At 38.4% G+C, this 25255-nt stretch overlaps 1 long non-coding RNA gene across 9 annotated transcripts in view; it reads right to left on the bottom strand.

Annotated features, from left to right (window-relative positions):
• LOC310903388 overlaps positions 1-25255 on the bottom strand; it is a 78195-nt gene that overhangs the window by 20334 nt on the left and 32606 nt on the right. For 4 of the 9 annotated variants that reach the window (XR_014587493.1, XR_014587494.1, XR_014587495.1 and 1 more), the window contains exon 2: positions 5411-5711. This is a non-coding gene — a long non-coding RNA (uncharacterized lncRNA). Of the gene's footprint in view, positions 1-5410; positions 5712-11021; positions 11134-25255 lie in introns of all 9 variants that reach the window. The other 5 variants (XR_014587497.1, XR_014587499.1, XR_014587498.1 and 2 more) reach the window with 3 other exon arrangements.

Raw genomic sequence — 25255 nt, 5'->3', positions numbered from 1 at the left:
CAAACACTATCGTTGTTTTGATGACCACTTCAAATTTCTATGAAGGTTACTATATCAATATCAGATTATGTGTTACTAGCTTGCTCTACTGTAAAATTAATGAGTGATATCTGTTCATCGTCATATTTGAGAGCACACTATGGTTTATTCTACAGGGTTGCTTTTGTTAGAAGTCCAGCAGATACAGATAATGAACTCCTTGTTATTCATCAAAATGCTGCCCTAACAATACCATCTGTATGTCTGTGGGAACCAACTTGAGTCCTGCTGATGAGAGCTGAAGTTCAGTCAATGATTAGTGTCCTCTACAAGAGTCTTTAAAAAGGGTGATTAGTCAGCTGGAAGGGGTAGCTGGTTAGTTTTTATCCCACAGTTTTGTTAGGTCAGAAACTTAGATAAGGACAGAAGACTTAGATAATAAGTGCTTTAAAAAGTCATCAGAATGAAAATAGGCTTCAGGCTTTTCTATTTCACTTAATAAACAGTGCCCCTGACAATCTACTTCCTTGTTCTGCATAAACTGCAGTCCTATATAATTTCATCAATCTAAATCCACAGGCATAGGGTCATTTATGCAATCATTCAGTCCTTTGTCTCCTAGGTAACACTCATTGAGAGATGAAATATGGCCACCCACTTTCTTATCTTCCGTTACTTGTTCTCATGCTAATCTGTATAATTCATTAGTTTCTTCCTCCTCTTCCCCCCTTTACACTCAGTCACTTTGTTTAGGCGAAGGTTGAATAGAACAATTATTTAGCCCTTCAGTTGTACAGAAAATGGAGAAGTATTTAGATGAGAACATTAAAAACTTGACAAATCCATACACCGAAGAGTGCATGTAAACTACAGGTAGGTCTTTTATTTTACTCTGATGGAAAAGAAACAAGTCTTTGCAAAATTTAACAGTTCAGAATATGAATTGAGGTTCTCTTTTAGATTAAAGAATATTTGAGATTCTTTTAGACATAGAATTTAGAACCATATTTTCTTCTGATTCAATTTCAGTTGCCATTTGCACTTTAAAATAGTAGTAAACTTAATTTGGCAAACTTGTTCTATATCAAAGTGTAAACATTTTTACTGTTTAGAAAAAATGATCCACCTTCTACATTCAGACAGGTGTATTTGACATATCAAAGGACTGATTATCAAATCTACTGTATTATCACAATTGATATTGCTACTTTAGAAGAAGATTATGTTATCTGTGTTTTAGAAATGTCCCTAAAATTTCTCCTTTGCAACTTTTTGCTCCTGACCGAGAATTAAAATTTTCCTCAAACTCTGATTTTTGGGCTCATTTAACAGCTTTTGTTCTTACATCACAAAGTCTGTGATTACTTTTCCAGTATGTTGGCTTCAAAAGGCCATGTTAATTGCTCCATAATAAAAGCTGAAAAAAACAAACAAACAAAAAACTTATAAAGCTGTGATAAACCTTGAATAGTGATTGTTGTGTACCTTCTCAGAATATGTTGTTGTAAGAGTTGATAGTGATCACAGAATGATCTACCTCATCAGCTCAAATTAAGCTCTGTGGAATACTCAGTAGTTGCTTCATACTAGTTTTATATCAGTCATGGAAAAAACAGTGCAGCTAAACCAACATAAAAGTTGTGCAGCAATGATAAGCCAGGCCTTTCGGTCTTCTTTGTTTTCTCAAACCTTTTCAACTTCAGATGCAATCCAGTGATTTTACGTGTACGCACATTAATTGCAAGTATTAAGAGACCGAATAATGATCTCTAATTTATTTTTTTTTTTTGGAGAGAATGAGTCACCCAAACTGCATTCAGCTTTATCACACGAGAATAGAGAACATTAGCTTCTGCTGTTGGTGAATCCAACTAATTGTGTTTTTGTATTTTGCTATGAAGTAACATCTAAAGCATGGAAGCCCAGGAAGAAAAAAATATATATATCTTCTCCCAAGACCTATATTTTTAATATAAATATTCTTTCAGAACAAATAAGGAAAAGAATTAGAAGTTTCAAAGAATACAGGACTTCTGAAGAGCTTTCAAAAAGAAAAAAGATTTGTGAAGTATTTGACTACAAGATATCTTTTGATCTCCAACCTCATATGGAAAGAATTTGTACGTTAATACATTATATGTATGTAACATTCAGCCCGTGCTTTAGAACCTTGACTTATCACCTGCATTTAAGAATTGCTTTCCCTTGAAATATAATATGGCCTCCGCAATTCTGCTCCACTTGCTCTGAAACACTGGCTTTATGTCCTGTAAACCCCTTAGTAGGGGCCCTGGCCTTTTTAATATTGGTGTTAAGTATCTAATTTAAATCTAAGCTAAGAGAGCACATCTTGGAAGGTCGACTGTAGAAGCTCTTATAGTATATGGAAAAATTCTTGAATATTTTCATGACAACCTCTTCATTAGATGGAATGACAAAGTTTCTGAGTTTCTGATTCAGGGTAGTCCATGTCCAAAAGAAGATATCAGACTACATCTGTAGTAGACTGGTAGACTTTTTCATTGGAAGACTGAATATAGGACCACAAGTTCAGTTATGCTGTTCTTGAAATTCATGAATCAGCTGCAGAAGTGATAGACTGCATAGTTGAGAGGGATAAGCACAGTACTTCTAGACTTGCTGTGCATACATAAAATGAGTATTTATTTTCTAATTTTGGAAAAGAAAGCAGATAAATAACAGAAGTACAAAATACAAGGAATGTCTTGCTTTGCTATTCCTTATCTATCTGGGGCTATTCTTAACTATTACATCATCACTGTGACAATTTTTATTAGGTAGTTTAAGTTTGTAAAAATAAATATTCAGGCATTGCATTTTTATTTTCAAATAATAAATGATCTAAATACAGTCTAGATAGTATATTAATCTATTTGTTGTCATGTTTAGAGCCTGTAATATATTTTCTTAAAATATTTGAAAGACTAAGAAGATTTTATTATTGCCAAGTCCTGCACCTGGGAAGTGACCACCCTGGCTATACATACAGACTAGGCAAAAAGATACTGGAGAGCAGCCCCGCAGAGAGGGATCTGGGGGTTTTGGTTGATAGCAAGCTGGATATGAGCCAGCAGTGTGCCCTGGCAGCCAGGAGGGCCAACCGTATCCTGGGGTGCATCAAGCACGGCATCTCTAGTTGGCTGAGGGAGGTGATTGTCCCACTCTGCTCTGCGCTGGTGCGGCCTCACCTCAAGGACTGTGTGCAGTTCTGGGCACCACAGCGCAAAAAGAACGTGAAACTGTTGGAGAGTGTCCAGAGAAAGGCTACAAAAATGGTGAAGGGCCTAGAGGGGAAGACGTATGAGGAGCAGCTGAGGTCACTTGGCCTGTTCAGCCTGGAAAAGAGGATGCTGAGGGGAGACCTCATCACGGCCTACAGCTTCCTCACGAGGGGGCGTGGAGGGACAGGCGCCGATCTCTTCTCTGTAGTGACCAGTGATAGGACCCGCAGGAATGGTGTCAAGTTGTGACAGGGGAGGTTCAGGCTGGACATCGGGAAGAGGTTCTTCACTGAGAGGGTTCTCGCACACTGGAACAGGCTCCCCAGGGACATGGTCACAGCACCAAGCCTGTCAGAGTTTAAGAAGCGTTTGGACTGTGCTCTTAGTCACATGGTCTGAATTTTTGGGCAGACCTGTGTGGTGCCAGGAGTTGGACTTGATGGTCCTTGTGGGTCCCTTCCAAATCAGGATATTCTATGATTCTGTGATTCTATGATTTTCATTTTCTTCTTCTCTGTAAGAAGTTCAGTTCAATAAAAATTTGATATACACCTGATTTCAGGGTTTCCAGGTTGTAGCACTCTTGTTGCTTTCTGAGACATTTTGAGGGTGTATCATTCCTGGAGGTCTCTAAATATGCCCATTCACATATATGTTTCAGTGGTTGATTATTTTGAAAAACATAATTGAAAATGATTACAAATGTGCTGTTAAGGTAAAATGTAAACTACAGAGACAAACAAATTTGCCTAACGATTTTTCAAAGAGACATCAATACAGGAGACAAAGTTATTAGACTCTTGGCATTTTTTACTTTTTTTTTTTTTTTTGCTAATACAGTTTAACTCTACCTTGTATTTGCTTTTTTAAATTGTTGTCATGAGTTTTAAGGTCTCAACTCACAAAGACAGTTAAAACATTATGCTGACTAATGACATGACATAGATTGTTTTTGTCAGAACGAGAAGGAATGCAGAAACTGTTAAGTGTAATTAATCCCCTACTCCTTAGGAGTGTACTGACAAATGAAGTGTAAAATCAAAAGTGTGATGGTATGTGGGGAAGAAGTATTTCCTGTTTACCCCTAGAACTGAGGACACACAATGAGGTTCTCCTACTAAAGATGAATCACAGAATTACAGAATTGTAGGGGTTGGAAGGGACCTCAAGAGATCATCGATCATCTAGTCCAATCCCACTGCCAAAGCAGGTTCCCTAGAGCAGGTTGCCCAGGTAGGCGTCCAGATGGGTCTTGAATATCTCCAGAGAAGGAGACTCCACAACCTCCCTGGGCAGCCTGTTCCAGTGCTCCGTCACGCTCATCGTGAAGAAGTTTTTTCACATGTTGGTGCAAACCTTCCAGTGATCCATTTTGTGGCCGTTGCCCCTTGTCCTGTCCCCACAAACCACTGAAAAGAGGTTGGCCAAATCCCTCTGTCTCCCACATTTAAGGTATTTATAAACATTGATAAGATCCCCTCTCAGTCTTCTTTTCTCAAGGCTGAACAGACCCAGGTCTCTCAGCCTTTCCTCATAGGGGAGTTGCTCCAGGCCCCGTATCATCTTTGTGGCCCTCTGCTGGACTCTTCCCAGGAGATCCCTGTCTTTTTTGTACCAGGGAGCCCAGAACTGGACACAGGACTCCAGGTGAGGCCTGACCAGGACAGAGTAGACGAACATGTGCTGTTGGGAAGCTGTTAGTGTTCTGGCTTGTAAAATACCCTGCATTCATACCAACAGAGTAACTTACTTGAACAGATAACAGGATTTGGGGTTATTAGTCTGGCATTCATTATGATACTGTCTTGTCCTACTTGGTGGGTTGCAAGGGAGGTGGTTCTTAATCCCCCCGCAAAAAAAAAAAAAAAAAAAAAAAAAAAAATGCAGGGCCACAGAGGCAACAGAACCACTACAATGACTCAGAGGAACACTATAAACAATTTATTGGTTATTTCTAACAGCAATCAATTAAATGTGTGGATAAAGGTGTTTGGCACAGGTGTTAATCCCTCACCAATTGCTTTACAGCAAAACTGGCAGTGCCCAACAACAATCAACAAACATTGCAAATAGCAGGAAGACAGCACACTGAGTCATATTTAGGGTATATATAATAGGGCTTAGCACAGGCATTTAACTTGTAGGAAAATATTAAGAGAATGAGATAGGAGAAAGAGAGGTTTCACTACCTTGGATCCAGTAATGTCTACTCAAGACAAAGTCTTGATCCTTTGGTGGAGGGTCAACACTGTCACACAGGCATTCCTGCCCTTATAAAGTCTCCTCATTCCAGGACCACCCTCAGGGTGACAACTGTCTCATACATGCGTGGTTTGGTGTTCTGGAAGCTTTGGGAGGGCTTTCAGTGATTCCACACCTCTCCTGCCCCCAGCAATCTGCCCAAAACGGATGGTCTCCAACTGCAAAGGGGGAGAGGAGAAAGGCATCCTGACATCCTGCCTCCATAGGGCTCAGTCCGTCACTCTCCTGCTTGAGTTGTTTGAGGCAAAAAAAAGAAAAAAAAAAAAAAAAAAACAGGTCAGGTTCCATACCGGTCTTAGACAAATATGCACAGTGCATACCTCAAATGCTGTGATATTTGTTGTAGCAAATACACAGGGACTAATGAAAGTAATGTGGCAATTAACTTCACGACCACATGTTCTTCATAATCCCAGACTATGCAGATTTAATTTGCCAGTGTTTTCTGGAGTTTGAGACAAACAAGCTCTAATACAAAGAGGAAATCTGAGTAAAAGAAATAGAAAGGTATTAACAGAAATGGAAAAAAATATAGAGATAACTGGTGGAAAAAAAATTACCAGTACAAGAAAGCTGTGCATTTTTGTCCAACCTTTATTAACTCAAGATAAATAGAGAACCTTTCTCTGAAATTATTTTTAATTATTTTGCTCAAAGCAATATTTTTCATTCACCACTTTGTTTGTAGAGGTTTTTTGTCCTACTCAACGATATTTTTATATCACTAGCTTTGTCAGCTACACTATCAAACACTCTTATGCTTCCAAGAGACACCTTCCAACATTTATCCTTCCAAGAGACACCTTCCAACATTTTCTGTGTTTATTTTTTGTAATGCAAAATCCTAGTTGTACCTATAATTTCATAATTTCATATATCTCTTTGAAACTTTATACCATCTTCAAATATGATATTATACGATTTTCCTAAAATCCGTAAAACCTAAACTAAGTCTCTGTCTTTTCTCCTGTAGCAGATGAATTGGAGATGTTTAATTTATAGAAGACTTCTTTTTCTAAATCTGATGTTCTTGTACATCTCTGTCTTTGCAAGGTATGTGTGTTAGCTTTAAACCAAATTATGTAAAGTTTTTATGGGAGATGGAAGCTTCAAGATATTTTCCTCACCTTTTTAGCATATGAATGCCTCGTGCTGGTTTGGAATTTTTTGTCAAACTCCCAATCATTGTCATCTTCATTAAGTTTTGGCTCTCCTGTTTTAAATAATTAAAGCTTTGGTTATTGGCATTGCCAAAACCTCATGCTCTGTTGTCCTAAGACTTAGGGATCTACCCAAATGACAATTGTGGTTGTTGTTGTTGTTTTTGTTGTGTTTTTTTTTGTTGTTTGTTTGTTTTTGTACTGTCTTCATGAAGCCATTCTTCTTTTTTTCTCACTGGGAGGAATTATTCTTCTAGCCTCTTCAGCAGTTCTCTTTATACCACTGATGATTTGAAACCCTCTGTAGGAATTCCTTTTTAATAGTAATATATTTGAATATATAAACTAAAATATTATATAAATGTATTCTAATATATTAATAATGTGATAACTAATCCTGAATATTGATTCAGGATTCTTCAAAATTCTCTTTTTGAGACATCTTGTTTAGAGACATCTTTTTGTTTGCTTTCTTTATGATTTTGAGTCAGCCTCTCAATTCCATCACTCCTACAAAAGAGATCTTAGTCAAAGTTGTTTCCTGTTAGGCTTTTGAAACCCTGAATATAGCACCCACGTGTAGGCTGTAGAAAATAATTAGAAACTGAAAAGTAGAATAAAGCAGTTGGAACTGCATAAATATGTCTTGACACAGGAAGCATTTCATAGTTCACTTTCTTAAAAGGGAGAAAACGATAACAAAAATGGAAGATCCATAGGGTCTGAATGATTGGACAAATAAATCCCATTCAGCTATAAGTGCTCAGACTGTCCTCAAGGTCTGCAAAGAAAAAGGCTGTGAAATGAAAAATATTTTATTTAAAAATCTTTTCATCTGAATGAAGCTTCTATTATTATAAAAAAAAAGAAAAAAAAAAGTCTTCCTTGTTCTGCTTGGGACAGCAATCTCTAAATCTGACTGGCCTTTTTGTACTGTGGAAATGTGATTGGGAGTGTGGAGGGGTTTTTGATTGTTTGTTCATGCTGAGTAGTGACTCGAATCTGTGAGGAGTCTTACACACCACAGATGTCCATGGAGACAACCTTCAAAGAAGGCTGAGGGACTCTGCTTGTGTGAATAGTGAAATTGCCAAGCAGGGAGTACAAGATGGTATTCTGAGAAATGAAATGAAGCTTTACATGGAGCCTTGGAAGCTTCACTAAACTGTGCTCTGCAGACTGAGGAGGGCAAAGGTGGTGCAAATGAAAAATTACTTGGCTCAATGCTCTGTTGTCAGTTTGTGGATTATTGATTTGGTTAAGGATTAATTTCCTTGTAGGTACTTTCAAGGTTATTGTACTACAGTGGGCTTTGGTTTTAATTTCTGTTGCAGCTAAAGTTCAGCTGAGGTCAGTGATCTGGGTATGGGTCCATCTGCTTGTACTTTTGTGGTTAGTACACTCCTTTTTCTGAGTGTATTAATTCAATCACAGGGTATTTTTATTCCCCCTTAACTGAGAATATTACATTTAAAACTCAGGAAACTACTGGACTTTTTTTTTTCTCCCTGTAGCTTCACAATGGCATTTCATTTGTCATTCAAAGTAATTATCTCATTTCTTTACACTTGGGCTTCCCCTCTGGAAGTTCAGTATGGCATCCACATCTACATCAAGTCTTTCTTGTAATGGTAATGAATAATGTCTCTTTTGGCTTCCTTATACAATTACCTAAGGGCACATGATTATTCTCCTGCATAAATGTGACTGATTAATGGAAACTGTGGCTTTAAATATTTTTAAATCCATATCTACACTTTCTGAAAGAAAAATGTTGAAAGAGAACCCATAATGTGAAAGTGCTTTGTATTTCTTTCTTTTAGTGAAAATATATATGTATATACCTATTAATGATTATTCTCCAGAGGAGAAGAATATAGTCAATTTATATTGAAGAATAACTCAGAGCAATTTTTCTTGCGTGGGACCTCAGAAATATTACTCAGCATTAACCTGTTCTCCTTGGAAAAGATCATCTGCTACCACGTGCCATATCCTGCACATTTTCCATTCCCTTCCCTAGTCAGTGTGTTAATTTGTTAACTATTCAACCCAAAAATACATCATGGAGAACTATTGTGTTGAGAAAGAATTGTGGTCACTTGGTGAACTTAGTGGAGCAGAATGAAATTTAGCAGTGTGATTGGCTATTTTTAAGACAGTGTTCTACTTCTATTCTGTTCCTTTCTCTGAACCATATATAACACATACAGGAGTTAGTGAAATTGTTTCCACTATATCTCTGCTATTTAAGCATCTCCTAAGTATTATAAGTTTATTTCAGGGATGTCCTTTCACTTGCCAAATGAGTTTTTATCTGTGCATGAACTTTCCCCTTTGAAGTGATTCAGAGAATTCAAACTTCTTTTTTTTTTCTTGTTATTGAAGGTGCTGCAATTCACAGAGAAAACATATTTCAACTTTTTAGCTCCTAAGCTTAATATTTTATTATTCCAGAAATAATCTTACATAGAATACTGTTGTTAATGAACTGGTATGCTATTCTCTGCTTGAAAGATCTCAGTAACCAGTTAAAATACATTTATTTGCCCTATCAGTTTAGTTTTTAAAAGTGGATTGATTTTAATACATCACAGTGGCTGACAATAACCACACTGCTTTCTACACTACTTTCCATGAGCATATCCTGCTTCTGTGCTAGCATTCTTTTGGCATTTGCAGAACAAAGCATAATTGTATCCCTTCTTATACCAGTCTTTTTACTTTAGACTAGAAGAAAACTAGGCTGAGTACAAAATAACACACACACCCCAAACATTTGTTTTTAAAACTTTTTGGTTCATTTTCTCTTTTTCTGCTTGTTTGGCTAGTTAGAGGACTTTTTCTCCTGTATCTGACTATTTTCAATTTGTTTAAAGATCCTCTTCAGTAATTGATAATTAGGTCACAAGTATTCACTGAAGCACATGTTTATAGTTGTCAGAACTTAAAATTAAATTACATCTCATGATATTGTGTGTCTTAATTTTCTGTCCCCTGGGCTCTAGTCTTCACATGAGAGTGTCCGGCTGAAGATTTGCTTACTCACATCCTTCTTTTGAAGACGTAGACAGAAAGAAATAATCGACTTGACAAAGAGAAAGAAGAAGACAGACTAGACAAAAATCCATTTTGTGCAATGTTCAAGAGTAGAAAAAAAAATAAGAACAAAAGGAAGGATGTAATAATTTCCTCTGATACTTTCTCAAATTCAGCAACTAGCAAAACAGAAGATTTTTATGTTTTTTGTAACTCTCAATAGATAAGTCTCATGATTTTTTTTTCCAGTTTTCCGTGTTCACATACTGCACTAAGATCAAACACATCCTGCACTAAGAACAAGCTCCTGTTATTTTTTCTGAAATTGATGGGTTTTCCTTGAGGCTTATAATGAAAAACAGTTAACAGTTCATAAAAAAAAAAAATAGAAATGCCTGCAATTTTATGCTTTTTAATCCAGACATGGTTTAAAAGCATGTTAAAAGCAAACATTGATAATATTTGATAAGGTTTTAATAACATACAATTTAGATGATAACCAAAGCAATTACATAGACTTCAGTGGTACTGAAGGTTACCCAAACTGAATTGACTTCTGAGGAATCTGAAACAGGTATAGCCAAATTTCTGTATGATTATATTGCACAAATTCGCTGTCAGGATTCCTGATTAATGCAGTCCATCCTCTACTAATTAGTAGGATGGTATTGCGAAGAGAGCACCAGAAGGAGCAAATGGCGATGAGGGAGTTAGGAAATTTATACTGATTAAGCAACTTAATTTACTTTCAGGGTAGCTATAGAGCCAGTTAGTATATGCTCCTTCTCTTACTCCTCCACCCCTTGCCCCCAATAAAGCTAAGTGTTTTACAACTGACTTACTAAGCCATTAGCAATTTGGCTATTCTTGTTCAGAAGAAGCTGCACATAGGAGGAGAAAAATAGCCCATTCAAATACTTTAGATTGAGTGAAATCCAATCATGCAATAAATATCTGCTCTCAAAAGAGGGGAGTTCTCTTTAAGATGCATTTTGTATTAGTACTTAGTACTATCTCATGCAAAGTTTGGCAGCTACCAGATTGTGATGATAAAGAAAGTAAATTGGTAGCATTCACAAAGGCTTTGCAAACAAAATACTGCAGATCCAGCACAGCTGGAAAGTATCACATGGTATTTAAGCTTATATTTTTAGAAGTTTTATGACACCTCAGTTAAAGCATCTTTTAAAAAGTTCTATTAGGCAAGATTTACTGATAATTTTAAGAATGTGATGAAAGTCTAGCTTGGTTTTCTTTGTGTGTGAGACAGCACAGGCAGGCACCAGGAGCAAACACAGACCCACAGCTAAAAAGCAAAGACTAGATTTGTTTTTATTACCTCAGCAAACGGGGAATCCCTGAAGCAGTACCCAGGCAGAGACACACAAGTTGAGATACAGGCACTGCTTAGCTCGGTCCACATGAGAAGGTTACTGGCCTGTTGTTCACACCTGTTTAACAAGGGTTTGCACAGGCACTGTTTATACCACCATGCTGCGATCCTCACTGTACTTCTTTGATCTTATCTGTACCAAGGATGGGAGCACATGCGCATCCATAGGGCACCTGCCAGTTTACCAGACACCTATGTTATCTATATACAGATGTGTTACTTGCCCAACACACAGAACACAAACAGCAGTAGGTACAATCTCTGTGCTTTTCTACATTACTACTCTGCAGACTTTATGCATTCCCAGCTGCAGGGTCACTTAAGTGTATTTACAATCCTCCTCAACAGTCTTCCATTCTGATCCTTTTCTCCTTGCAATCTTCTGCTTTCATAAAATCATAGAATGGCTTGGATTGGAAGGGACCTTAAAAATCATCTAATTCCTGCCATGGGCAGGGATACCTTCCATTAGACCAGGTTGCTCAAAGCCCCATCCAGCCTGGACTTGTACACTGCCAGGGAAGGGACATCCACAGCTTCTCTGGGCAACCTGTTGCAGTGCCTCACCACCCTCATAGTAAAGAACATCTTCCTAATACCTAATCTGCCCTGTTTTAGTTTAAAGCCATTAGTTCTCCTATCACTACACTCCCTGACAAAGAGTCCCTCCCCAGCTTTCTTGTACACCCCCTTTAGGTACTGGCAGGCAGCTATAAGGTCTCCCTGGAGCCTTCTCTTCTCCAGCCTGAACAACCCAAACTCCCTCAGCCTGTCTTCATAGGAGAGGTGCTCCAGCCCCTTGATAATCGTTGTGGCCCTCCTCTGGACTTGTTCTAATAGGTCCACATCCGTTTTCTCCTGGGAGCCACAGAGCTGAGCACAGTGCTCCAGGTGGGGTCTCACGAGAGCAGAGCAGAGGGGGAGAATCACCTCCCTCGACCTGCTGGCCACACTGCTTTTGATGTGGCCCAGGATACAGTTGGCTTTCTGGGCTGCAAGCACACATTGCCAACTCATGTTGAGCTTCTCATCAACCAGCACTCCCAGGCAGGTTCTTCTCATCAGGGCTGCTTTTAATCTGTTCCCCACCCAATCTGTATTTGTGCTTGGAATTGCCTCGACCCAGGTGCAGGACCTTGACCTTGACCTTGTTGCACCGTGTGAGGCTCACACAATCCCAACTCTTAGGCCTGTCCAGGTCCCTCAGGATGGCATCCCTTCCCTCCAGCATATTGACTGAATGACAGCTTGTTGTTATCAGCAAACCTGCTGAGGATGCACTCAATCTCACTGTCCACAACACCAACAAAGGTGTTAAACAGTGCTGGTTCCAACGCTGACCCCTGAGGAACACCACTCATCACTGGTCTCCACCTGGACATGGATAATGGTCTGATGATGGATATATGTTCTGATAATTCCAATTTGGTTCTTGTTCTGGCCATGCAGCTCTAATCACAGGGCTGCAACCCAGTCTCCATTCCTTTGCAAAATTAAGATTATTTAATACAGAGTAAACAAAGTGTCTAACAATCAAAAAACATACGTCCATGTCAGATACACTCTAAATATGCATCTAATCATCTGTAATACCTATTTAGAGTCCTCCTATAACTGCAACATTTGCTGTTGCCACACTATTACATCTGGTAAGCACCTGCACCCCAGATACTGTCGCCACAGCACCCAAAGTGTCACAGGGAGGATGACCTCCTTTATCAGAGCCAGCAGAGCAGGGTAAGTGGGGAGGCTGTGCAGAAACAGGGGAGAGAGGAAGAATCCAGAGGTGACAGCAGCACAGCAGAGGCACTGTCAGCATTAGCAGCAATCGCTTGAGCTTGCAATAGACAAAAGATCGCAAGGTTCCCCACAGAAACAGACTCCAGGCCAGAGCTGCAGCCCGTGGAGAGGAGCCCACGCAGGATCAGGGGGTCTGGGGGGAGCTGCCGCCCATGGGGGACCCGTGCTGGAGCAGCTTGCTCCTGACAGATGGACCCTGTGGTACGGAGCCATGTGGGAGCAGTTCTTGAAGAGCTGTTGCCTGTGGGCAGCCCCTGCAGGATCAGTTTGGGAAGGACGGCATCCCGTGGGAGGGACCCCACGTGGAGCAGGGGCAGAGAGTGACCAAGAAGGAGCAGTGGAGACGAAGTACTATGGACTGACCGCAGCCCCTATTTCCCATTGCCCTGCGCCACTTGGGGAAGGATGAGATAGAAGAGGGTGGATGAGAGGGGAAGATGTTTTTAGTTTTCTTTTAGTTCTCACTGCTCTAGTCTGATATCGGCAGGCAATAATTATATTAATCTCCCTTATGCTGAGTCTGTTTTTCCCATGAGAGTAATTGTTGTGTAATTTCCCTGTCCTTATCTCAACTTATGAGCTATTTTTCTTTGTATTTTCTCCCCTTGTCTTTTTGTTCTTTTGAGCAGGGGAAGTGAGAGAGAGGTTTGGTGGAGCTGAGCTACCTACCAGTGCAAAACCACCACAAATAACAGGTTCTTATATTTACACACAGAAAGCTTCAACCAGATGCTTTGTGTTTGTTTTTTTTTAAACAATTAACAAAAATGCCTAAGTATTTTTTATAATTATTGTAGTAACTGTTTTAATTTTCCTGAAGTGCTGTGTTTTAATCATCACCTGTTCACTCTCAGCCTCATTGTTTCACAGACTATGAACAACTGAGAGTACCATTTAACTAAAGCTTGATTCCTAATGATGTGCTAGTACCTAATACCTTACAAAATGATCAGCTAGACAATGCATCATCTTAACTGTCTGAGATGTAACTTTTTTTCATAAAAAGTCTTGCAGACATATTTTGTTTACTCTGTTCAAGTGCATTTAACTCCTTCAAAGAGTTGCTGAAAGCTTATATACATACAATGATTCTAAGTAAAATTATTTGAGATTTAGCAATTTCCTATTCTTGTCTGTGATTATGATTTAGTGAAGGAGGATTCTGATCTCAGTTCTACTGGTGCAAGGCTTATACAGTGAAGCAATATGAGAATATCTCCAGACAAGCCATGAGATTTATATCCACTTCTGAATATAAAACCATGTTTCTGCTTTCAAGTAGCTGGGCATTGTATCTCTGACCTGCCATCTAGTAATAAAAAGATCATGGGTGCTGCAGCTGAAATCCCTACAATTACAAAATCTGTTCTGGTTTATTAGTTTCAAGATTGAGTATTAGCCTTTTATTCCAACCACTGAGTAGCTATTAATAAAAATAATGCTGTTGAATTACTCATAAAACTATCTGCATGCCAAAGTAAGTGGCCCAGAAGTTGCTTATTACAGTGATAGGTCCTCTGACTATTTTTTTTACCCTTGTCAACTTGATTGATGCTGAATATACTAGCTAAAAGTTTATCAAGCAAAATGGTTGTAAAAACAAAATGAATTAAAAAAAATGAATAAACCTTCGCTGACGGTCTATTTGGGGGAAAAATCTCATTTAAATACCATTTTAAGATTTGGTTAACAATTGCCACTTGAATACATGATTCCCAGATGATTCCATCAAAAGAAAAGAAAGAGATTGAAATAAATTTGAGGAATACAGAAATCACACTGCAAAGTATATAAAAATAGAACAGGAGAGTGCAATGATTTGTTGGAAAGACTATTAAAGTATTGAGAGAGTAGATCTTTCAGCAGTTATTCCACTAAAATTGCTGTCAATACTGGAAGTCAATCTGAAGCTACATCAGGAAGGTCAGCTCTATTCCATAATCACAGCAATAGCAGCTGCTCAGAGGTAGCAAGTACCACAGCTTTTCTTAGTGCCCTTTCGCTCACATCTTTACTCCACAGTGGTAGAAGACGTTCTAAGTGTAGCAGTAAATAATAAATAATTGTTAATTGCATGTTCAGTATTTTTATATGAAAATAAAACTGAAAAGCAGACTTAAATGTGGGAGATAAGCAAAATTTGAAAGCATGTCTGAAAACAAATTAAGCTCTTTCATACTTGGTAAAATGTTTTGCTTTTGAAAATGAATTTTGTTTTGATAACAAACTTGTCCAAATGATTTTACAGATGCTGTGTCCATCAGTTTGTTACCTTGCTGTTAATGGCAGGTTTTATTCATGACCATTTATAATTCTGTAATGCACAACAGAAATCACTTAGGTATTTTCCTATCAGTCTTCCTAAGTTTTGAGTTCACCTGCTTTATTAATCGCCAAAGTATCATTATTAGTCATACTATCATTATTCATTTTGTGACGGGCTTACATTTGTGAGTGTTCAGTATAATGCGACTTCAACAAAGGGTCACAGTTACATTAATAATGTCATACAATGAGTATAACTGCAATTTTTTTTAATTCTTAAATCAATGTTCACTACATTTTAATAACCTTTAATGAAAATCAAGAATTGAGCTAACATCATATACAAAGAATTTTATGGGTATGATATGGATTGGATTCTTATCTGATCTAGTTCTGGGTACAGTCATATAGCAATGTTTCATTTGAATTGAGAATTTGTCACAATAATTAGAAACTGCTCTGGGTTTGTGGATCTAGAAACAGAAGCAGGGCTCAATTTCTCTCAACAATTTCTGAAACAATTCATTTTGAGTAATTTATGTTGCTGTCATGATCTTAACCATATTTTTTCTGCACTCATACGCTGTTTGAGTCTTTCTGGCAGGTTTAAAGCAGTCCCGTTAATGCTAATAACGAGAATGAGGACGGTCTTTGAGAAAGGTTCTTTTACTATGAGCTTAATGGCAGGGTATACAGAAGAGAAGGACTGGAAGTAAAAGAAAACAGTGGGGTGTGAAAGGCAAGATTTCTCTGAAAAGTTCTGAGAAACTTAAAAATCTCTTTTCTGAATGCTTTGCATTTCTTTTCACTGATTGCAATACTGGGAATCAGGGGATCTTCATTCTGCTCTGTATTTAGTTGGCTATGTGAACTCCCAGAAGCTACATGGCCATCCTCTGGACCTGCTCTAAAAGGTGCAAGTCTTTCTTGTTCTGGGAATCTCAGACCTGGATGCAGCACTCCAAGTGAAGCCTCACAAAGAAGGGGACAGTCACCTCCCTCAACCTGCTGGCCATGCCTCTCTTGATGCAGCCCAGGTACAGTTGGCCCTCTGGGCTGTAACCACGCACTGCTGGCTCATGTTGAGCTTTTTGTCCACCAGAACCCTGCAAGTCCTTCTCCACAGCGCTGCTCTCAATGTGTTCCTCTCCTAGTTTGTACTCATTTCTGATATTTCCCCAACCCAGGTGCTTACCACCTTTAATATGAAGGTGGTGAGGCACTGGAATAGGTTGCCCAGAAAAGTTGTGGATGCATCATCCCTGAAGTGTTCAAGGCCAGGCTGGATGGAGTTTTCTGTGATCTCATCTAGTAGAAGAAGTCCCTGCCCGTAGCAGGGAAATTGGAATGGAATGATCTTTAAGGTCTCTTCCAACTCAAACCAATCTAGGATTTTATGATTCTATGAAACTATCTGTTGCTATTTATTTGCTCCATGCCCAGGAGGATGTGCTTAGAGACTTGGCTGAAATCTTTATTATAGCAGTAATGATATGATTAACATTCATTACTATGAATGGCATTAACAATGTCCAACCATATCCTGACACAGCACTATATCCCCTCCCAAAGGATTTCACAAGTAATAATCTCCTATCATGCCCAGCAATTTCAGTTGCTGCTGGTTAAATCTTTCTGCTCACACAATTTGCCAACAGAGTTTTCCAAAGGTAGTTATACAAAATCTAGTCATACAGCTTAATCTACAGATGTGTTAACTGTGTTTTCAATCCATCATCCACATTAATATACTGGATAACTGAAATATGACAAATGTAATTTTAAGATGAACATTTGCAGACTATGAAATGAACTTTTTAAAAAGGTTTAGAAAGAATAATTTCCAAAATGTTGAGCAATGTATTTTATTCATAGTTTCATTTGTTATTGAAAAACAATGTTAAAATTTAGCCTGGTCACGTTAAGAAAAATACACAGCGGAGGAATGTCATCAGAGATCAAAAAAGATCAATCGCTCTTGAAAGATGTAAAGGAAAAGAAATGACATGGAACCTAGGGCAAACTGTGACCTTAAAAAGGCAGAAATGGCAAATCCTTGCATCATAGCATTCATGCCCTCATAGCTGTTTTGTGACAACTACCCAGTGAAGTAGGTGAAAAGTGAGTTTCAGAAGTGGAATTCAGAGTAGCAATGAATTTGCATATGTGGATGTGAAGATTTTAGCCATGATTTATTAGGATGTATTCCTACTGATGATGTAAATTACTTTTTTATCACAGGATGAAAAAATTAATTACAAGTGAACATGTTATGAAGTGAGTTCCCATTAGTACACCAGCTGCTTTTTTAAGCTGAAACATTTAATCTGTTCTTGCTATTTATACTGTACAGCATCATCATTTATTGAATTTCCATCTTGAGTTCTGACATCTCTGAAATATTTTTGAATGGCAGCACTTAGGAAAACTTTAATTGATCATTGGAGATAATGCTTTCTTTCAAAATTAGGTTTTGAAATAGTAAGGGATGGATCATAAAGCATCTAAGAAAGCAGAACTTCCTTTGCTTAGTTTTCATTTTTCTGTGAATGAAGCAGAAAACTCCCCAGCAAAAAGTTGAAGTGGTTGTCAGGATATTTTTTCCTTAATGTCTTAGGATTATATACTTCAACTCATTACTATCATTCCTAGCTTTCAACTCTACACAAAATATTCATTGGAAAAGCCCTACAAGATATAATAGACCTTAGTCTCATGGCAGATTCTTGAGGCATGTTGTAGAATTCAATAGAGAAGTATAACCCTCCTACAGAATAATTTGAAAGGATATAGTAAATGTGTTTACTCAAGTCGATGACTCTTGGAAGGATCTCCCAGCTGCCTTATGCTCAGAAACACATGCAGATGGGTATCTCCAAGTGGCTAGTCCAAACTTATGGCTTCCAGCAACCAACTCTTAGGCTGTCAAGTCTCTCCAGTATACAGCCCAGACTTATAGCCAATACAATATTTGGCTTCCAGACCTCTTAGCCTCCTCACCAGCTAATCTGGCTCAATGTTCATTAATGATTAGTAACCAATGTAATGATTAATAACCATGCATCTGCTATGCGCTGATTTCTCTCACTCAGAGATAAATCCTTTTTCTTTTCACAAAGGAAATGGCTTACTAGTCAAAAGGAACAAAATATGCGTTGGCAATCATATAAAGCAGAAGAAAATGTTACAGTGAGTGCTGGTTGCTAGGAGACCTGATTACACAACTATCAGCTGATGATAAGTAAAAGTCTTTTGATCCAGGAATTAATAGTCTTTTGGAAAGGACCTTAGGAAATCTTCTAATCTATCTCTCTGCCGCCGTATGTATCATCTAAACCCAAACCACTCTTCACAAATATTTTAAGAGGTTGTTTATAATAGGTTTTTACTAGGAAAAAAAATATGGAATATGCATCATATTCTGGTATGACTGTCCCATGTCATATCCCCTTTTTCCTCTCCTAGTTTTCCATCACAGATCAGTTCACAGGACAATGTTTCTGTCTCCTTATACATATTGTATGGGTTTCCTGACATAAACTGCAACTAGCTAGGGAGCTTCCCGTACCCAAAAAGCAATAGTAGGAGCATATGAGGGCATTTGAGCTGCTTCAGAAGTTGTTGGTATAGAAGCGTAGCTTCTCTTGGCACCACAACTACCTGTGCTACTTTGGATGTTTAAAGGTAGAATCCCCGCTACACATCAAGTAACTGATGCTACGTGTGGTAAGTGGGTAGAATTCATTTATGCAATTGGCTTGAACAGGGAAACCCAATCACCCAGGAATACTGGAAGAGATCATGGACTGGCCAGAAGGCAGAGATTTTGGAGTATCTTCTGTGGAGCTAACTTATACCAAAGAGGCACCACCATATAATGAATTATCGGAAGATGAAAAGCATTATGTTTTGTTCACTGATGAATCCTGTCATACTGTAGGAAACTATCAAAAGTAAAAAGCTGCTGTGTGGAGTCAAACAACTATGAGTCATGGAAGCCATGAGTCAGTTTACAGAGGTGAAAGCCATCCAATTAGCCCTAAAACTTCCCAAAAGAGAAAAGTGGTCAATACTCTACCTCTATACTGACTCATGGATGGTGGAAGATGCCCTCTGGGTATGGCTACAGCAAAGGAAGCAGAGCAACTGGCAGTGCAAAGGTTAACCCATCTGAGCTGCTGCACTGTGGCAAGACATGGCTGCCCAAGTGGAAAACACTAATGTAAAATGTCAATAGGATGAAGCCTGGCAAATTGATAATATTGGACCACTCCCACAAACCTGCCAAGGCAAGCTCAACATACTCTCAATTGTAGAAGCTACTACTGAGTGGCTGGATACATGCCTAGTGAGCCACTGCCTGAAACACCATCTGGTGGTGGGTGATGGGAAAGGATGGGTACATCAGGTGTGTGCTTCAGGATTTAACCCTTGGAGAAACTAATCTGTAACCTGAGCTATATGTTGTAGAACCAGCAACAGGCCAACTCCACAAAGAACAGGGCAAGTGTAGCAATGACCCAAGCTAAGCTGGTGTTGGCATCCAGAAATTGAGCATGCTGCTTCTCCTGTCCAGTGTAACTGCCTTGGCACATGAGGCCTAAATCATCTGTGGTTCTTGTGAACATTTTGGGAGAGACCCACTGAATAAGAAAAAAATAATATCTATATATCTGTTAAGGGACAATGAATAGTGGTGATGAGAATGTATACACCTGTGTGTGTTAGAGGCAACAATAATCTGAATATACAAATATACTAAAGTAGGTGGAACCTAAGTGTGACACAAATGGTATGGAGTAAGGGGTGGAGGTTATACTAGGTCTGGCTGGGATGGAGTTAACTTTCCCCATAGCATCCCATATAAGTGCTCTGCACTTGTAGCTAGAACAGCACTGATATTGCACCAATGTTTCCTCTGTGTTCTAGCACAGCATCCAGTCTCTCTGAACATCCCAAAGCCAGTAGGCTGGGGATGGGCAAGAGGTGGGAAGGGGGCATCACCAGGGCAGCTGACCTAAACCAACCAAAGGGATATTCCATATCATACGATGTCACACTCAGGAATAGAAGGTGAGAAGGGGGAAGGAGAAGGGGTTATGCTCGTTTTTGGTTTTTTTTGCATAGAATACATCTCCGCCACCTTTCCTTCCTTGCCTGCCCCTCCTGAATAGTATATATCTACTGATTACACCTGGGCAGTGGCTACCATCTCCTCCTGTTTGTTACCCATGCTGTATGCATTTGTATGGAGTCAATTCATTTGGGCTGAACGTCTACGCTTTTAGGTGTAGAGTTTTAGGACATTTAGGGGTGTTCCTCACTCTTCTGATAGGTACACCCTTCCACCCTGTTGCTCGCAAGCATGTGAGCATCCTGGTTACCCAGCTCCCGCGGGTTCATTAGTTTAAAGCTCAATTCACTAAGGCAGCCAACCTGCCAGCTAAGATTCTCCCTCATTGCTTTTCTAAATAGCAGGACACCTCTCTCCCCAGTAACCTGTATTCATTAAAGTAACTTCCATGATCATAAAAGCGAAAGCCTTGTTAACAACACCAACTACATAGCCAGACATCCCTAGTGATTGATTGCCTTAGTAATTTTTTAGAAATAGTTTGTTGAATAATTTATTTCCTACCTGCTTTTTGAACAATCTACTTTTTCAATTTAGTATTTTTCCTCTTATTTAAGTTTTAAAGTAAGTTCATAAATGCTAGATTTAATTCTTTTCTTCCAGTCAGCTACTCAAATACTCCAATCTAATCCTTTTTATAAACATCTCCAACTTGTATCTTTGTTTCTTCTTCAAAATTGCCTACATGTATTCACTTGGTACACCAGCTACCTTCCTTTTGCCAGTCAATTCTGTTTGTAACATATACTCTCTATACAGCATTGTATTCTTTATTGATGTATAACCATATTTCAGGTGTTTTGATCAAAGAGACTATTTACTTTGGAGATGACAAGATGTGAGCCTTTTTGCTCTTCCTACTGGACTGTCTAGTAATACCTTTGTAGCAACATCTCATATTTTCCCATATGTGAACTTATATTTTTCAAGGAAGATGTGGTGTGTACTGAAATAAGATAAATGACTAGTGATTAAATCTTTTGAATATTTGGGTTTCAAACAAGGAATTAATTTTCTGAAATATTACAGTGTTGTTGATAGAACCAGTAAGAAGTTTCAGACTGCCTATAAGTAGCCAGTCTCTAGATCAGTTTCCTGGCATGGTGATAGAAGGTAAAACAGTGAACAAAATTGTATTTTTTCAGAGATATATTAGAATCATATATGTAAAAAATACATTAATTATCTCCCTGAAAGGTGAGGTGACTTTTGGGATAACCAATTTTCCATCTCTGCTGAATGTCATCATTAGCAATATCAGAGTGAGGTTGAGTGACTGATAAGTAGACATTAGAAGATTGTGCATAAATTCTGATGCTTCAAGACAAAAAAGAAAAAAAAAAAAAAAAAGCCTTCGTCCTTTCGGGGCAAGGCGCTTCCAAAAAAAACCAATCTATTTCAAAATCTTCTTTAAGTTAAACCAAGTATTGTGATTTAACACATGGATGGAAGAGAGTACTGAAAAAGATAAAACTGTGAGAACTCACAAAAAAAAAAAGGATTAAAAATAAGAAAATAACAAGTGACGCACAACACGATTGCTCAGCACCAGGTGACTGATTCCCACCCAGTCCCTGAGCAACAGCAGGCCCACTCCCCCAGTCCCCTCCAGCTTTGTTCAGCATGACATTATATGGTATAGAATATCCCCTTGGCCAGTTTGGATTGGCTGTCCTGGCTGTGTCCCCTCCCTGCTTCTTCTCTGCCCCAAACCTCCTTGCTGGCAGGGCAGTATAAGAAGCTTAAAAGTCATTAGCTTAGTGTAAGCAGTGCTCAGCAACAACTAAAACAATGGTGTGTTATCAACTTTGCTCTCATCCTAAATCCAAAACACAGCACCATATCAACTACTGTGAAGAAAACTATCACAACAAACACCAGGACACCAAGAAACTAAACAGCAAGTAAGCAGAAATAATATTAAATATCAACCTAAATGATCTGTGGAAGCCATTCAAGAAAAACACTGAGGCATCAAAGTTCTGACTACAAACATGGATTGATGCAAACCAGCTGTGGTGGTTTCACAATGATGGCTAGCTAAACTCCATAACACCACTCTGTCACTCCCACTCCTTAAAAGAACAGAGAAAGAAAATATGATGAAAAAAAGGCTCACAGTTTGAGGTAAGGACAGTTTAATTAAAGGAAAAGAGAAAATCAAGGAAAGGCGGCATGGAAGCAAAGGGAGAAAACAATTGTTCTCTATTTCCCATATTCCCATAAATTCCCATAAGTAACAGATGTTCAGCCACATCTTAAGAAGCAGAGCATCAACATGCATCAGCTGCTCAGGAGGACAGTTGTTTTCATAAAGAGAACTCCCCCCCCCCCCCCAACACACACACACATCCCAACCCCCCTTCCTCTTTCCCAGCTTTTATTGCTGAATGTGATGTCATATGCTATGGAATATCCCTTTGGTAGGTTTAGGCCAGCTGCCCCAATGATGCCTCCTTCCCATCTCTTGCCGACACTAAGCCCAGCCTGCTCACTTTTTTCCAAGGTGGGAGAGGTTGGAAAGAGTCTTTATGCTGTGCCAGCACTGCTTAGCAATAGACAAAACCTTGGTGTGATATCAGTGCTGCTCTAGCTACAAGAGCACAGCACAACACTATAAGCTGCTTTGGGGAAAGTTAACTCCATCCCAGCCAAATCCAGTACAACAGCTCCTGTCTGTCCCCAGAGCTTTCAGATTTGAATGTTAAAGCCATGTTTTCAATGAAAGTGGAAATGAAGAAGCGTTACATTCCATTCTTTTGGGTTACAAATTACAATGATGTAATTTCAGGAGTAATTGAGTTTTCCATCATGCTAATTAAAACCTGAAAGATAGATTAAATGAAAGAAATCAGATTCTTTAGGGACTGGAAAGTTTTATATGTGTAACATTTATAATCCAGTTCACATAAGTAGAGTCAATTAAAGTTTCTGAGCAATGTTTTTTTGTTCTTGTGTCCTCTCTCTTCAGGAATTTGTAACCTGGGAAAAATTGGAACTGCTTCCAATTACAACAAATTTAGCACTGGATTCTTTACATCTTATTTGTTAATCCCACTATTCGGGGATAATATTAATCATGCCTTTGTAAAATAAATGTAACTATATTTTAAAGCACAGTAATTCCCAAAGATGTGAAATATGAGAGAAGTTTGTAAACCAAAACCTGATGCAGATGGGTAATTCACGGAGATTAATTTAATGATTCTTCCCATCCTAACTCTATATAGCTAGGAAGAAGAAAATAAAGGAGAGAGATCTTCCTAAATACAGCTTAAAAGGCTAAATTCAGCATGAATCATCTTGATGAGGTCAGCCCCTCCCTGTAGCCAACAGAAGGATCCTATAGAGCTGGGAATAACTACGCTGAAGTTTTTAGCCATTTTGAGAGCTCTTCTCTCCAAAATTCATTTATCACTTTTCCTTACCATTCTCAGCCATTTTCTTCAAAAGTGAAGAAAATTAACTCAATGACTAAGAGAGATTTTTTAACAGCTCATACTACTATATCAATACATGCATTTATTTATATACACACACGTATATATATAAAATCTGTGTGATAGTATGCTTAAAATATACTTCATACTTTCTAAGGAAAGCAATATTTGAATATGCAGTTATATGAGAATATATTCAACATAAAATCTGGAAAACATACCCAGCAGATATGTTTGCCTTCATATTTATTTTTTAAATAATCTCCTGTAAGTATCCAAAATATATTTCATGCATATATAAAGTGCATAAAAAATAAAACTACAACATAATAGGATATATTTCAAATTTATGCTACATATATTTCTCCTGTCTTTACAAAAATTATTTTTTGAACCATTTTGATTGTTATCTAGGGGTGTCTTCTGCAAAGAACTGATAGGTAACAGAGATGATCAAATGGCTGGTTGATGAGCTCTTTCTCCAGTGGAACTTTAAGTCTGATTCAGGAGGGTCACTGCTAGTCAAGAATTGAATTATTAAGTATGGTAATTAATCTAGCCACAGGTACCTATTTGTAACACTTTGAACTTGGAGATTACAAGACAGACTTGAATAAACTGTAGTTTGTTCCTATTTGGTAGTTGAAGATTAACAAAATGAATTATTGTAGTGTAGTAAGATATTTAATCTAGGCCATGATAAGTAAATTGATACTTTGGTGTTTTTACTAACTCCAATAAATATTTCTATCTTTAATTTACTAATCAAAGTAAGAAGAGATGAGTGTTGGACATTCTTTTCAGACTTTACTATTTGCAAAAGGACTCTAACAATAGATCCTGAACAGCTTTCATTACCTGAAAATGTTTGAGTTAAAATTTAGTATGTGCATTTATTTGTGAGTCTATGTGTGTGTACACATACCTTTTCCAGAGTTACCAAATTATTTGTCTTATGAAGCAGTCATAGTGTGCCAAATGCTTATTATCATTAGGTTTTATTCTAGTTTGTAATTTCCCAAATGGCTCAAAGCAAAGATTCGGTTCCCAAAATCCCATGCCATTGTCCTTCAAGTTCTATATATTCTGTAAAACTGATGCAAGTACTGAGAATTTAGATTGTTAAATTTATAGAATTAAGGACTTTTGGGTAACGTTATTAATTTAAGTGCTAGATGATGAGCATTAGGGATTTTGAAGAACACACTCAATTAGGAATTGTATAGGCCATTAATTTCCTTGGGGATGTTATGAAGATTAATTAGTTAATGCTTTGACAGTGCTTTGAAGATACAAAGTTAAAAGGAATCTTAAAGATTAGTTCCACCCCTCCTGCCAAAGGCAGAGAAAAGGGGGACCCCTCTAGGTTGATATCACCCCCCTCAACCTGCTGGCCATGCCTCTGTTGGTGCAGCCAAGGATACAGTTGGCTTTCTGGGCTTCAAGTGCACACTCCTGGGTCATGCTGAGCTTTTCATCCACCAGAACACCCAAGTCCTTCTTTGCAGGGCTGCTCTCAGTGAGTTCTTCACTCAGTCCAT

This window comes from Anser anser (assembly GCF_964211835.1).
Source record: "Anser anser genome assembly, chromosome: 8".
Taxonomy (NCBI): domain Eukaryota; kingdom Metazoa; phylum Chordata; class Aves; order Anseriformes; family Anatidae; genus Anser; species Anser anser.
This window is presented reverse-complemented; position numbering and strand designations above follow the sequence as displayed.